Raw genomic sequence first — 16,701 nt, forward strand, 5'->3', positions numbered from 1 at the left:
TTTAGAAAAAAAGTGTAAAAAAAGTATATTTGATTAAAGTTCATTCTAAGTTTTATTAAAAATACATTTACTTTCTTTTAAAAAATCCGCAATTACTTTTTGGGCAACCCAATAGTAGAAAATTTTTATCGAAATCAAAATTTTCCATTAACAAACTGCGGGCAGACTTCTTTCATTTCAATGAGTGTTGTCGAAAGCATGTTTTTGTTATGGGGCTTTCTTTTTATGGCCGAGAACGCATGGCGTACCGTGGGATGAGGGGAAAAATGTTCTGGAAAAAATGTCTTTTACTCGTCTATATATTTAAAACTTTTATATGCACTACCATAGAATGGGGTTGTACTAATTTCTTCAATCCGTTTGCAACATATCGAAATATTGGTCTGAAACCCAACAAAGTACATACAGTGGCACCGAAAAGTGTAAATACCTTTTTCGTTGTGTACTGAGGATATAATACAACTAAAAAAAAACGTTAACTAATTATAACACAGATGACCATGGTGAACAGTTTTACCAACATTTGACATTTTTCGGAAAAACTTTTTCGTATAAAAATTTCGTTTTTTAGAATGTGATTTTGAGGGGGTGTGTAGCCTTTTCTGTGCCACTGTATATTCGTCATTCCCTTCACATTCTGAGTCGATTTAGTCATGACTGTCCGCCTGTCCGTCAGTCTTCTTCCGAAGCAGTAAAGCTAGACTCTCGAAATTTGGCACAAATACTTACTGTTATCGGAGGCCAGCGGTTAACATGCTCGCTGAACACCTGGGTTCGAATCTCTCCAAATGGTGGCTGGAAAACCCTCCTAATGCTGGAGACATTTGTGAGGTACTTTGCCTTATAAAAACTTCTCCCCAAGAAGGTGTTGCTCTGTGACACGCCGTTTGGACTCGACTATAAAAAGGAGGCCCCTTATCATTGAGCTTAAACATGAATCGGACAGCATTCATTGACATGTGAGAAGTTTGCCTCTGTTCCTAAATGGTATGTTCAAAGGCAAATTTGCATTACCTCCTACAAGTGTAGGTCTGTTGGCATGGTAAATGGGCCATATCGGTCCATGTTTCGTTTTAGCTGGCATATAAACCAATCCCGGCTCTTGACTGCTTGAGTCTCTAGAGGGCGCACTTTTTATCCGATTTGATTAAAATTTCGCATGCCAAGAAACCCGATCTCGGTTCTAGACTTCTTGAGTCTCTAGAGGGAGCAAGTCTTATTCGATTTGGCTGTACTTTCGCATGAGATGTTTTGTTCTGGCTTTTCTTATGCGACTTTGTTAAAATTTAGTATGATGTATTCTTCCAATAACTGTACCATGAATGGTCTAAATCTTTTCATAACCTGATATGGCTCTCGTATAAACCGATCTCGTATCTTGACTTCTTGAGCCTCCAGAGGGCGCTATTCTAACCTGATTTGAAATTTCGCATGAGGTTTAAGGTTCTGACTTCAAATAACATTGCCAAGAATGGCCCACATTGATTCATAACCTTACATGGGTGCCATATAAACCGATCTTGACTTCTTGAGCCTCCAGAGGGACTTGACTTCTTGAGCCTCTAGAGGGCGCATTTCTTATCCGACTTGGTTGAAATTTTGCATGAGGTATTTTGTTTTTCAATAAGTGTTTCAAGAATGGTCTACATCGGTTCATAACCTAAAGTAGCTGCCATATAAACAGATCTCGGATCTGAGCCTCTAGAGGGCGCAATTCATATTTGACTTGGATGAAATTTAGCAGGAGACGTTTTATTTTGTTTATCTATAGGTGTATCAAGAAGTGTCTAAATCAGATCACAACCTGATATAGCTGCAAAACGAACCGATCTCGGATTTTCACTTCTTGAGCCTCTAGAGGGCGCAATTCTTATCAGACTTGGCTGAAATTTGATATGAGTTATTCCATTAGGACTTCCTATAACTGCGCCAAGAATGGTACAAATCAGTTCAAACCTGATATAGCTGTAATATGAAAAGATCTCGGCTCTTGACTTCTTGCGCCTCTAGAGGGCGCAATTCGTATTTGATGTGGCTAAAATTTCATGAGGTATTCTCTTCTGACTTCTGGTAACTGTGCCAAGAATGGCCCACATCGGTTCATAACCTGATATAGGTGCCATATAAACCGACCTCGACTTCTTGAGCCTCCAGAGGGACATGCCATTTTGAGCCTCTAGAGGGCGCAATCCATATTTGACTTGAATGAAATTTTGCAGCAGGCGTTTTGTTTTGTTTATCAATAACTTTGTCAAAAATTGTCTAAATCAAATCATAACCTGATACAACTGCCATACAAACCGATCTCGGATCATCACTTCTTGAGCCGCTAGAGGGCGCCATTCTTATCTGATTTGGCCAACTATGCCAAGAATTTTACAAATCAGTTCAAACCAGCAAATTGCAAATTTTGCCATGAACATTCCACTAAGGAACCGGGGCCATCTTCTCACATATCAATGAGTGTAGTCTAATCCAAGTTTAAGCTCAATGATAAGCGGCCTCTTTTTTTTAGCCGAGTCCAAACGGCATGCTGCAGTGCGACATCTCTTTGGAGAGAAGCTTTACATGGCATAGTACCTCACAAATGTTGGCAGCATTAGGAGGGGAAAACCACCGTTGAAAATTTTTTTTCTGATGGTCTCGCCAGGATTTGAACCCAGGCGTTCAGCGTCATGACGGACATGCTAACCTCTGCCTTATGGTGGCCTCCTCGTATCTCGACTTCTGGAGCCTCTAGGGGGCGCGTTTCCTATCTGATTTGGCTGATGAAATCTTGCTGTTGAAATCAAACTACAGTCTGGAAAAACAGAGATATTGAGCGGAAATTTTGCACACATACTTTTTTTCTATAGGCAGGCTAAGTTCGAATATGGGCTATATCGGACTATATCTTGATATAGTCTTCACCGATGTGCCGATTTAAGGTCTTAGGACCATGAACGCCACATTTATTATACAATTTTGCTGAAATTTGAGACCCTGAGTTGTGTTAAGCCACTCGACATCCTTCTTCAGTTTTGCCCAGATCGGGTCAGATTTGGATATAGCTGGCATATAGGCCGATCTTTCCATTTAAGGTCTTGGGTCCATACAAGGCAGATTTTTTGCCCGTCGAAATTAAGGACAGTGAGTTGTGTTAGACCCCTCGCTATCTTTCTTGAATATGACCCAGATCGGTTCATATTTGGATATAGCTGCCATATAGACCGTTCTCCCGATTAAAGGTCTTGGCTCCATTAAAGGCGCATTTGTTATCCGATTTCGCTGAAATTTGACACAGTGGCTTATGTTAGGCTTTTCGACATCCGTCTCCTATATGGTGCAAATCGGTATATATTTGTATATAGCTGCCAAAAAGACCAATGTTGAAACAAAACTGAACAGTGGCTTGTATTTATTAGACCACTCCATGTCCGTGCCGAATTTGGTCCACATCAGACCATGTGGGAGCATAAATAATGCATTTTTCACCGGATTTTAATGAAAGGTGGTTTACATATATACCCCAGGTGATGGGTATCCGCGCATTTGCTTGTTAATATTGTTTAAATTTCTTTTATAGTTGCATGGTGTTTTTTCTCTCTTTTAAAATAAAGACATATCCCCTGAACGCCTATGCTGCTCGCACTTCAATTCCCATTTCATTGTGAATGTCATCACATATTGGTATGAAAAGCAATAATTGGGATAAATTAAATTGCATGTAAGAGCAAGTAAAAGTTTAATTATGGCAGCAAGTCCAAGCGTTTTCTTTTTTTCCACTACATTCATATAAGTGTTTCGTGCTCGCCCATGTGTGTGATTTCAATTAATTTGCTGATGCTTTATAAGGCGCGATTTGACTTAAGAAATTGTGTTAATTTCATTTCAAAGCATCCCACATATTTGGCATGAATTTAACACCTATTATAGATATTTTGCGATTTGGTCTTTTTAAACCTGAAGCCTTTTGAAACGTAAAAATATGGCATATTTTACTTAAGGGATAGGTGTGACATACAACAGTTGAAATGAGAAAATTCTAAAATGGTTTTACAATGTCCATATGGCTGTCCGTCTGTCCGTCCATCTGCTGTAATAACGTTTCTACCTTCAAAAATTGAGATATTAAGCTGAAATGTGGCACAGATATGTCTATATGCTACATGCAGGCTAAGTTCTTGAACAGACCAAATCGGACCATATGGTGACAACTGATACACGTTCCTCAGTTAAGAGTTTAAATAGAAGTCTGGCTAAAAGAGAAAATATCAAGTCTAACAAGTAAGAGCGTGCTTAATTCGGCCGGACCGAATCTTATATACCCTTCACCATTGATCGCATTTGTCGAGTTCTATGCGCGGTATCTCTTTTTAGACAAACATAGAATATTGAATAAGAACTGTTATGCTATTGAAGCTATATCATGTCATAGTCCGATTCGGACCATAAATGAATGCTAATCATTGTAGAAGTTATTGTGTAATATTTCAGTTCAGTAGGATAAGAATTGCGCTTTGTAGGGGCTCAAGAAGCAAAATCGGGAGATCGGTTTATATGGGAGGTGTATCAAGCTATTGATCGATTCATATCATATTAGACACGTATGTTGAAAGAATGAGAGAAGCCGTTGCGCAAAATTTCAGCCAAATCCGATGAGAATTGCGCCCTCTAGAGGCTCAAGAAGTCAAGATCCAAGATCGGTTTATATGACAGCTATACCAGCTTCTGAACCGATTTGAATCATTCTTAGCGTAGTTGTTGGAAGTGATACAAAGACACTACGTGCAAAATTTCAGCCAAATTGGATAAGAAATGCGCCCTCTAGAGGCTCAAGAAGTCAATACCCAAGATCGGTTTATATGGCAGCTATATCAAAACATGGACCATACTTAGCGTAGTTGTTGGAAGTGATACCGGATATCAGATAAAATGCTTAGCGTAGTTGTTGGAAGTGATAGCGGATATCGGATAAGGATGATATCGGATGAGAATCGCGCCCTCTAGAGGCTCAAGAATTCAAGACCCAAGATCGGTTTATATGGCAGCTACACCAGATTATGAACCGATTTGAATTATACTAAGCGTAGTTGTTGAAAGTGCTACCAAAACACTACGTGCCAAATTTCAGTTAAATTGGACGAGAAATGCGCCCTCTAGAGGCTCAAGAAGTCAAGACCCAAGATCGGTATATATGGCAGCCATATCAAAACATGGACCGATGTAAACAATACTTGGCGTAGTTGTTGGAAGTACTACCAGATATCGGATAAACTACTTAGCATAGTTGTTGGAAGTGATACCGGATATCGGATAAGGATGATATCGGATAAGAATTGCGCCTTCTAGAGGCTCAAGAAGTCAAGACCCAAGATCGGTTTATATGACAGCTACACCAGATTATGAACCGATTTGAATTATACTTAGCACAGTTGTTGAAAGTGGTACCAAAACACTACGTGCAAAATTTCAGTTAAATCGGAGGAGAATTGCGCCCTCTAGAGGCTCAAGAAGTCAAGACCCAAGATCGGTTTATATGGCAGCTATAACAAAACATAAACCGATTTAAACCATACTTAGCTTAGTTGATGGAAGTGATACCAAAACACTACGTGAAAAAATTTTAATAAAATCGGATCAGAATTGCGCCCTCTAGAGGCTCAAGAAGTCAAGACCCAAGATCGGTTTATATGGCAGCTATAACAAAACATAAACCGATTTAAACCATACTTAGCGTAGTTGTTGAAAGTGATACCAAAACACTTCGTGCTAAATTTCAGCTAAATTGGATAAGAAATGCGCCCTCTAGAGGCTGAAGACGTCAAGACCCATGATCGGATTATATGGCAGCTATATCAAAACATGGACCGATTTGGCCATTTTACAATACCAACCGACCTACACTAATAAAAAGTATTTGTGCAAAATTTCAAGCGGCTAGCTTTACTCCTTCAAAAGTTTGCGTGATTTCGACAGACGGACGGACGGACATGGCTAGATCGACATAAAATGTCACGACGATCAAGAATATATATACTTTATGGGGTCTCAGACGAATATTTCGAGTAGTTACAAACAGAATGATGAAAATAGTATACCCTCCATCCTACGGTGGAGGGTATAAAAATGGGGATAATTTTTTGAAACTTCGCAGAGATTATTTTTCTCGATAGGCTGAGATTCTTTTTTTCCAAAGCAGGTTAAGTTCCATGATGGGCTTTGTCGTACTACATCTTGATATAGCCCCCATATAGACCGATATGCTGATTTCAGATCCTAGGCGCATTAATGCCATACTTAGTATGCGTTAGGGTGCGAACAGAGTGCACGCTGACAACGGAGCTGAGATTATCAATGCCATAAAGATTGTCAGTGCGATAAAACTGGTTACATAAAACTCAATACAAACAAGCTTGCGTCGAGAAGAGCAGAGAGCAAAGCCGATTGAGTGCGAGGAAACAGTTCCGAAGCATTTATCGGGCATGTTTGAATTGCCGATGTTTACTTTTAAGCGTGCAGTCGTGTTTTTTGATGTTTTAGGTTAATTTTTTCCAAAATTATATAAATAAAGAAATTTACGCCCATTTAGTGTAATTGGATGTTTTCCCAATTTCTTGGGAAAATCTCAAATTTTTCAAAGCTGATTGTCACATTCACTGTGTTATAGACTCGGCTCCGCTCGACAACAGCACTCACTCTGTTCTCATCCTTAGGCCCCTCGACATTCCTAACGAGTACGATTAAGATATATCTCCCCATTTATGGTCTTAAGGTCTTGGCTGCCATATATACCGATCTCCCGATCGGTGGGCCTATAAAAGGCGAATTTATGAATCGATTTCGATGAAATTTGGCACAGTGATCTATGGTTGAGATCGGTCTATATGGTTGAAATTGGTCTATATTAGGATATAGCTTCTCAATTTTGGTCCTTGGGCCCATAAAAGCAGCGTTTGTTACCAGATTTCACCGAAATTTGGCACAGTGATCTGTGTTAGGCCCTCCGAAATTCGTATTCACCATGGCCTCTGACATCCGCGTTCAATATGGTCTTTGTTGGGATATACAGAGAGATTTTTTAGCTATTATTTTTTTGGCAACACTGGTTTTAACAACTCAAGCACGTTTCGTGTTTTGTTTCACTGTCAAACATCTTCAGTTTGGTCTATAATTTAACCATGAATCGTCTTATAAAACGAACAATGCTTGCATAAGCAAGCTCATCGCGCGTTTATTCTACTTTATGATCAGTTTGATTTTTGGCTCAATGGGTACGCAAATAAACAGACTTATTGATTTCGGAGTGAAGATCGGTCAGAAGCACTGCAAGAGCTACCAATGCATCCAGAAAAAGTCACAGTTTGGTGCGGTTTATGGGCTGGTGGCATCATTGGACCGTACTTCATCAAAGATGATCGAATCGCAACGTAACTTTGAATGGTGAGTGCTATCGCGAGATGATATCAAACTTTTTTTGCCCAAAATGCAAGAACTTGACTTGCATGACATGTGGTTTCAACTAGACAGTGCCACATGCCACACATAACGCGTAAAAATTAACTTATTGAGAGGCGAGTTCGGTAACAGCAGAACTACTGCAATAGAAGCAGCAAAATAAACTACTTGCAATCAGTAGACAGTTCCTCTTATTATCAGCAGACTTTTTTCTAAAAGTTTATGGATTACCCATGTCCGTCATTTCGTGTATCTTTGTGTGCCGCTTGTCCGTCTGTCGCAATTTGGAAATCGATGTGGGAATCGCATACACTTGGCATTGACGTTTGAAGTCACAGCAGAAGTCTATGTGGCAGCCATATTGGATGAAAATTGAGGCCTATAGGGCTCAAGAAGCCAAATCCGGGGATCGATTTGTTTGGGGGCTGTATCAGTTTATATACCGATTCGGATCATACTCGGCAATGATGTAATAAGTCAGAATTGAAGCCCTTGTGCCGAATTTCATCCAAATCGGATAACAACTGAGGCTTCTAGGGGTTCAAGAAGCTAAATCGGGGGTTCGGTTTATATCGGTGCCAGGGACGTAGCCAGGGTGGGGGGGCTACCGTACCAGTATTGGCAAATAGCCACTCAATTGCCACTACGGCATAGATTTCTTTGATTTCAAGTCTCCACTAGAGTCCAACATAGCGCAGAGGTTAGCATGTCCACCTTTGACACTAAACACCTGTTTTCGAATCCTGGCGAGAACAACAGAAAAAATTAAAAAAAAATGTTATCCCCTCTTAATACTGGCGACATTTGTGAGGTACTGTGTCATGTAAAAACTTCTCTCCAAAGGTGTCGCAATGCGTTATGCAGTTCGAACTCCGCTTTAAAAAGTCCCCTTATTATGGAGCTTAAACATGAAACGGACAGCACTCATTGATTGATGTGAAACGTTTGCCCCGGTTCCTTAATTGAATATTTACATGCAAATTGTGATTTTTGTAAATATTCACTCCCCGAACAATTTCAGGTGTTGTTGCAGTTTTATTGGACCACTATCGTGGTGTTTGACAACGCTATCACAATTATCATAGCAGTTTATGGTGAGATAAAAAAAAACTTTTGCTCACTTTGAGGTGTTTGAATTCGCCAACAATAGTCGATAGTGATTTTCCTGTGGATTTTGTCACAAATAAACGAACACAAAGCCCCCCACCACCATTTTGGAAGTCATAGCAGTAGTCTTTGTTCCAAATTAGATGACAATTGAGGTATCTAAGGACTCAAAAAGTCAAAACCAAAGGTAGGTTTATATGAGGGGTACATCAGTTTATGGACCGATTCGGATCACACTCGATATTGATGTTGAAAGTCAGAATAGAAGGCGTAGTGCCAAGCTTCAGCCAAATCGGATGAAAACTAAGACTTTTAGGGGCTCAAACAGTGAAATCCGGGTATCAGCATACATGGGGGTTATACCAGTTTATAGACCGATTGAAGTTAGAAGTTAAACGAAAGTCCGTGTGCCAAATTTTAGCCAAATTGGATGAAAACTGAGGATTCTAGGGGTTCAAGAAATCAAAACTGGGAATCTGTTTATAAGGGGGTTATATGCAAATCTGCAATCCCCAACGAAATTCATCGATAAGAAGTATGCGTAAAAAATTTTTAGCAATTCTCATGCGATTTGACTGAAATTTCGCACGTGGTGTTTCGATATTCCTTGCAACCACAGAGCTAGATATGGTTCAATTCGGTCCATGTTATGATATAGCTGCCATATAAACCGATCTTGGGTCTTGACTTCTTGAGCCTCCAGAGAGCGCAATTCTCGTCCGATTTGACTGAAATTTGACCCTGAAAGCCATGAAGAAAAATATTTTTCATCAAATGAAATGTTTTCTTAAAAAGTTAGAAAATTGATCATCTTTAAATTAAGTTTGCCGGCAAGGCAAGTTATGCGAAAGGAGGCAAGGGTGGTGTTTGTACCTTCCCGGGCTTGGGTATAAACACCAAACTTGCCTTCTGCCAGGCTTTCGAAGAATGAGCCTAGGACTTGCTTACGCTCCGAAAGTCTGGCAGGAGGCAAGGGTGGTGTTTATACCCAAGCCCGGCAAGGCAAGTTATGCGACACCAAAGGCCTACAGGCCCATAATCCTTAGGTCCTTTCTACTCAAAACCATGGAACGTATTGTGGACACCATGATAAAGGGTAGGACATCCAGCGAACTGCTCAAATACAAACAGCAAGCCTATGTCAAGGGAATGTCGGTGGAGACTGTCCTCCAATAGGTTGTGCATAAAATAGAAGAATCTGTTGATGCCAAATCGTACACCCTGGCGGTATGCATTGACATCAAGGGGGCTTTTAACAATGTGCAGACCGACACACTGATCTAATCCTTAGACCAGTCTCGTGTGGACGCTGTTCTTAGAGACTGGAACAACAGGTGGCATGGCATAATTATAGGGAAGAAAGTGGCACAGGGCACACCACAGGGGGGCATTTTATCGCCACTCCTATGGGTGACCACCATAAATTACCTATTACGGATGCTGACTGAGAAGGGATTTGAACCCGTCTGCTACGCAGACGATGTTACAATACATCTAAGGGGTAAGGATCCGAACGAGCTTTGCGGTAGGGCTGAAAGGGTCTTACATATGGCATATGACTGGGCTAGACCCAGAGGTCTCAATGTTTACCCAGAGAAGACTGAAATATGCCTGTTCACGAAGAAGCCGAAGGTGGGCCAATTTAACGCACCGCGTTTCCTCAATAAAATGATTTCGATATCTGGCAAGGTCAAATACTTAGGTGTGATCTTGGACAGGAAACTGAATTGGAAATGTCACATTCAGAAGCGTACTGAGAAGGCTCACAAATGTTAGGCACTATGAAGACGGGCCGAAGGCTCGAAATCCGAGGAAAGTCCATTGGCTCTATAGGAGCGTGATTAGACCAATACTTACTTACGCCTCAGTAGTTTGGTGGACTGCTGTGGAGAAAAAGTGCAACATAAGGACCATACAACAGGTTCAGAAAACATGTTGTCTTGGCATAGGCGGAGCGATGAGGACCAAAGTCAAATACTTAGGTGTGATCTTGAACTGGAAACTGAATTGGATGTGTCACATTCAGGAGCGTACTGAGAAGGCTCACAGACGTTAGGCACTATGCAGACGGGCCGTAGGCTCGAAATGGGGTCTTAATCCGAGGATAGCCCACTGGCTCTACAGGAGCGTGATTAGACCAATACTTACTTACGCCTCAGTAGTTTGGTGGACTGCTATGGAGAAAAAGTGCAACATAAGGACCATACAACAGGTTCAGAGAACATGTAGTCTTGGCATAGGCGGAGCGATGAGGAACACACCCACCTGGGCACTGGAGACTGTTCTAGATATCCGAACCATTGACATACAGATTAAATGTGAGGCAGCCACTGCGGCTATGAGACTTAAGGCGATGGGAGAATGGATTGAGGATGGAAGCAGTTCATACCATCGTAGTATAATCGAGGCGACGATAGGAAACATGAAAGGAAGGGAAAGGAGGTTTCCGATCGGAAACCTGAGATTAACCTGAGATGAAGTTGATTGCCACGCACTGCTGCCATCGGCACAGTCTTGGATAGACGGAACCCTAGTATTGCCATCTGGAAGATCATGTTACACGGATGGATCAAAGATAGAGGACAGAGTGGGCCTGGGGGCTATATTGAGTACCCAGGAATTAAGGTCTATTTTAAACTGCCTGACCATAATACGGTCCTGTAGGAGGAAATCCGGGCGATCACGGAATGCGTGAAGTGGTGTTGTGTTAACGCGAGGACGTCGAGTGTGAACATCTTTAGCGACAGTAAAACTGCCATAAGGGCAATAACAACCAGGACGGTAAGGTCACGAACAGTCTTGCAGTGTAAGAAGGAGATTAACGCCATCTCTGAGGATGGCAAAATTCGCTTCGTTTGTGTGCCGGGCCATAACGGAGTAAGGGGGAATGAAGGGCAGATGATTTGGCGTTGAAGGCCGAGGACTGCCGTCAATAAACTTGGTTAACCCGAAACCTTATGGGTCGACGCAGTCCGAGTTAAAGGAGTGAGCGACGAATGCGCATGCAACATTGTGGAACAGCGAAAAGGTCGGTAGTACGGCGAAAATCCTATGGGGGGGATCCAGATCATGAGAAGACAAGGCTTTTAATGAAAGGAGGCAAGAAGGAGGTCAGTATAGCTATTGGTATCATGACGGGACACATAGGACTGCGAGCTCACTTATGTAAAATCGGTGAGGCAAGTGATAGCATGTGTAGGGTATGCGGGGGAGATGATGAGACGTTGGAGTATTTCCTTTGTCACTTAGGTGAAGACACAATACCAGACATGAACCAGCTTAGGGGAGTGGTATTGAAAACAATTAAGGATTTTGTAAGTAGCACGGAATTCCTAACTTAAATTTTTATACCCTCCACCATAAGATGGGGGGCATACTAATTTCGTCATTCTGTTTGTAACTACTCGAAATATTCGTCTGAGACCCCATAAAGTATATATATTCTTGATCGTCGCGACATTTTATGTCGATCTAGCCATGTCCGTCCGTCTGTCTGTCGAAAGCACGCTAACTTCCGAAGGAGTAAAGCTAGCCGCTTGAAATTTTGCACAAATACTTCTTATTAGTGTAGGTCGGTTATTATTGTAAATGGGTCATATCGGTCCATGTTTTGATATAGCTGCCATATAAACCAATCTTGGGTCTTGACTTCTTGAGCCTCTAGAGTGCGCAATTCTTATCCGATTGAAATGAAATTTTGCACGACGTGTTTTGTTATGATATCTAACAACTGTGCCAAGTATAGTTCAAATCGGTCCATAACCTGATATAGCTGCCATATAAACCGATCTTGGGTCTTGACTTCTTGAGCCTCTAGAGTGCGCAATTCTTATCCGATTGAAATGAAATTTTGCACGACGTGTTTTGTTATGATACCTAACAACTTTGCCAAGTATGGTTTAAATCGGTTCATAACCTGATATAGCTCCCATATAAACCGATCTTGGGTCTTGACTTCTTGAGCCTCTAGAGGGCACAATTCTTATCCGATTTGAATGAGTTTTTGCACGAAGTATTTCGTCATGATATCCAACAACTGTGCCAAGTATGGTTGAAATCGGTCCATAACCTGATATAGCTGTCATATAAACAGATCTGGGGATTTGACTTCTTGAGCTTCTAGAGGGCGCAATTCCTATCCGATTGGAATGGAATTTCGCACGACGTGTTTTGTTATGATACCTAACAACTTTGCCAAGTATGGTTTAAATCGGTTCATAACCTGATATAGCTCCCATATAAACCGATCTTGGGTCTTGACTTCTTGAGCCTCTAGAGGGCACAATTCTTATCCGATTTGAATGAGTTTTTGCACGAAGTATTTCGTCATGATATCCAACAACTGTGCCAAGTATGGTTGAAATCGGTCCATAACCTGATATAGCTGTCATATAAACAGATCTGGGGATTTGACTTCTTGAGCTTCTAGAGGGCGCAATTCCTATCCGATTTGGCTAAAATTTTCCATGTCGTATTTTATTTTTACTTTCAACAACTGTGTCAAATAAGGTTCAAATCGGTTCATAACCTGATATAGCTGCCATATAAACCGATCTGGGATCTTGACTTCTTGACCCCTAGAGGTCGCAATTATTATCCGATATGCCTGAAATTTTGTACGACGGATCCTCTCATGACCATCAACAAACGTGTTTATTATGTTCTGAATCGGTCTATAGCCCGATACAGATCCCATATAAATCGTTCTCTCTATTTTACTTCGTGAGCCCCAATGGGCGCAATTCTTATACGAATTGGCTGAAATTTTACACAGGTCTCCAACATATAATTTAATTGTGGTCCGAACAGGACCATATCTTAATATCGTTTTAATAGCAGAGCAACTCTTTTCTTATATTCTTTTTAGCCTAAGAAGAGATGCCGGGAAAACAACTCGACAAATGCGATCCATGGTGGAGGGTATATAAGATTCGGGCCGGCCGAACTTAGCACGCTTTTACTTGTTTTTTATAGTTTTTAGAGCGCACAACAAGCCGATTACTGTCTTAGGTGTATGTCCATAGTGGCATGGGGCGGATTCATATCTGCACCCTATTTTCAACCTAACCTAGCTAATCTTTGTCTCGAATCTTTAAAAGTAGTACAAAGCTTGTTTGTATGTAGAAGCTAAGCTTAGTTGTGTAAGATTTTAGCAAAATGCATTCATAGTTAAAAGCTTTTCCCTTAAATATCAAATAAACAACTCGAAAAAGTTAAATAATTTTCAACTTTGATGACTAAAAACACTTTTGACGCGTGGCAGCACAGAATGACGCTCGCTTTTAAGCCTCAAAGTTGCAAATATTTGTACTTTTCCGCGTTGCTTTCCTGGAATTTGTGTACAGAGCTGCATTTTAGCAACGCAACACTCAAAAACAAAGCTCAAAGCGCTCATTCTGTTTCGGCCTTTAAAGATACAATCCATGATGAGCCCATCACCAATTGGAAACTGCCTTTGTATGTTCTGTTGGGTTGCCCAAAAAGTAATTGCGGATTTTTTAAAAGAAAGTAAATGCATTTTTAATAAAACTTAGAATGAACTTTAATGAAATATACTTTTTTTACACTTTTTTCTAAAGCAAGCTAAAAGTAACAGCTGATAACTGACAGAGGAAAGAATGCAATTACAGAGTCACAAGCTGTGAAAAAATTTGTCAACGCCGACTATATGAAAAATCCGCAATTACTTTTTGGGCAACCCATACTTAAGTCACCATTTTTTTTTAGATCGAAAAATCTAAACATTTTACATAGCATATGCGTTATACCAAATCAAAGTGCATGCTTACGAATACTTTTAAACCTATGTATGTACGTACATACATACACATGTTATGTTTGCATTAATATTGATAACAAAAAAAAAAACAATAAGGCGTTGAAAACTTACCACGTTCATTTCATTTGTGCGTCCATATGATAGGCCTGCTGCGCTATGCTAATATGCGCGCGCGCCTTTATTCTTGGCCTCGAATTAAGAGTGTAGCACTCAGGTATTCACCGCAACAGCACTGATGTTAAAATTGAAAATTTGCCAAAAACACACAGAACAAAGTTAGCAAGGCACATTAGCAGGAAACAGGTGGTGGTGGGCTTGATTTTCGTTTATTTGTGACAAAATCCACTTAGACGCCAAACTTCTTGGGAAAAAAAAAGAGGCTCACTAACTCACTGACTGTGTGACACTGAGAACGTTATTGGGAACGATGGCATGGAATAGAAACTCACGCAGAAAACCAGAATAGTTTGTCGGCAAATTGCAACAAATTTGCTTTTAATTTACATTCAATTTTTTTTTTATTTTTTTGGTAATTTCATTCTTTTGCAGCAGCTTTAGTTTCGAAGGCTGCAGCAGGCACATGCAAACACCATGATGCACACATTTGTACTCACAACAACACTAACACTCATCACCTCAATTAACAGTTGTCTTCACCAAGTTGTATGATTTTTTTTTTTTGTCGTTCTATGTTTGTGTAGCGGTTTGCAGAAAATTTTCACACAAAATTAGGTTGACATTTAAATTTTGGTTTCTTTGTATGAGTGTGTTGCCACTTGTTCCAAATTTGTACTTGTTTTAGGCTCTTTTTTTGAATCATAGACACTCATTGGCTAGCAGAAATTGCACTTTGATTCTTGTCAACACACAAACACACATCAGCTCATATTGATCCTCCATCAAATATTCACACACACACACATCAAACACACCACAAAATTGTTTTTCTTCACTTTCGTTTTTTTTATTGTTGCAGTTTAGAGAGTTTGTTCGTATGGTTGTTATTTGATTATCGATAATCCCACTCGATGTAACTCTAGGTTAAGTTGTTGATTGTTATCGCCTTTATGTTTTTTTTTCTAATAAAAACATAACATTATTTTTTTAGTTTGTTATTCTATGTTTTTTTTCTTCTTCGTCTTCAATTCAAGAGACCGCTTATTACGCTTGCGCACTCCCGTTAAACGTTTAAACCAAAAGACCGCTCGTGAGTAACTGAACTTACAAAGTTGTATCGATTGTGCTATCTGGCCAACCGACACACGGTAGCCCATCGGAAATGAAACTGAAGCAACAACAACAAAAGAAAACAACACAGCACCAAGTGCGGAGAGTGTTATTGGTTTGTTCTGCATTCGATGTTGTTGTTTGGGCGATGTTCTCATGTTGGTCTAGTGTGGGGAGAGCTGTTTCTCCCCATTAAATTGGAGCTTGCTCTGTATGCTGTTGATCTGTGTTTCATTGCCGCCTTGTTTCGCCACAGAGCAGAGTGCGTTAGGAGTTTGTCATCGCTATTGGCTTGTTAGTTATTATGCCCAATTGAGTATGGTTGCCATCATTTTTAATGGGATTTTATTTTTTAAAAGGAAATAAGGAAAATGAAAGAAATTAAATGAATATAAACTTAAAAATTCTAACTTTGACAAAAAACATAATGTCTCAGGAATTGATTACAATTAAATATATTTTAAAAATTAATACGATAGAGATTTAACATAGTAACAACACAAAAAAAAAAAGTAAAAAAGGGATTAAGTTCGGCCAAGCCGAACTTTGGATGACCACCACCTTAAATATCTATTATATATCTAAGTAAATAAAAATGAATTTGTGTTTGTTTGTATGTTTGTCTGTTTGTTAGTGGGTTTGTAAATTTGTTTGTTCCGTATAGACTTAAAAACGGCTTAATCGATTTCTTTGAAATTTTCACAGATTGTGGGGAGTGGTCCGGAAAGAGCAATAGGCTATATAATTTTTTAAATATCTCAAGGGGGGCGGACCCTCCCCTTGCCCCTAAAGTACCACCCATAAATAAAAGTAGACCGATGGGGATAATATGGGACTCAAATGAAAGGTATTCGGGAGTATAATAAAAATTTGATATCAAAAGTTGGATTCAAGAAACTGGAGGGGGCCGCCCCGAACCCAAAACCCCCCCAAAATAGGTTTATTGAACAATAATGACAATATGGGACTCGAATGAAAGGTATTCGGGAGTAGATTACAAATATGGTCAGGAAGGAGGTATAATTTGTCACTATCGGAAGGGGGCGAAACCATCCCCCCTACCCTAAAAATACCATCCAAAAATAAAAGCAGACCGATCGTGACAATATGGGACTCAAATGAAATGAATTCGGAAGTAGAATACAAATTTG

The 16,701-nt window shown here is 40.2% G+C and overlaps 1 protein-coding gene across 1 annotated transcript in view; it reads right to left on the reverse strand.

Annotated features, from left to right (window-relative positions):
• Positions 1 to 15,532, reverse strand: part of LOC106092838 (formin-J) — a 331,170-nt gene extending 315,638 nt beyond the window's left edge. Inside the window, exon 1 of the mRNA XM_059370751.1 lies at positions 14,435 to 15,532. The gene's annotated coding sequence lies outside the window, so the exon portion shown is untranslated. The remainder of the gene's footprint in view (positions 1 to 14,434) is intronic.
• Between the last annotated feature and the right edge of the window lie 1,169 nt (positions 15,533 to 16,701).

This window comes from Stomoxys calcitrans, chromosome 1 (genome assembly GCF_963082655.1).
Source record: "Stomoxys calcitrans chromosome 1, idStoCalc2.1, whole genome shotgun sequence".
Taxonomy (NCBI): Eukaryota; Metazoa; Arthropoda; class Insecta; order Diptera; family Muscidae; genus Stomoxys; species Stomoxys calcitrans.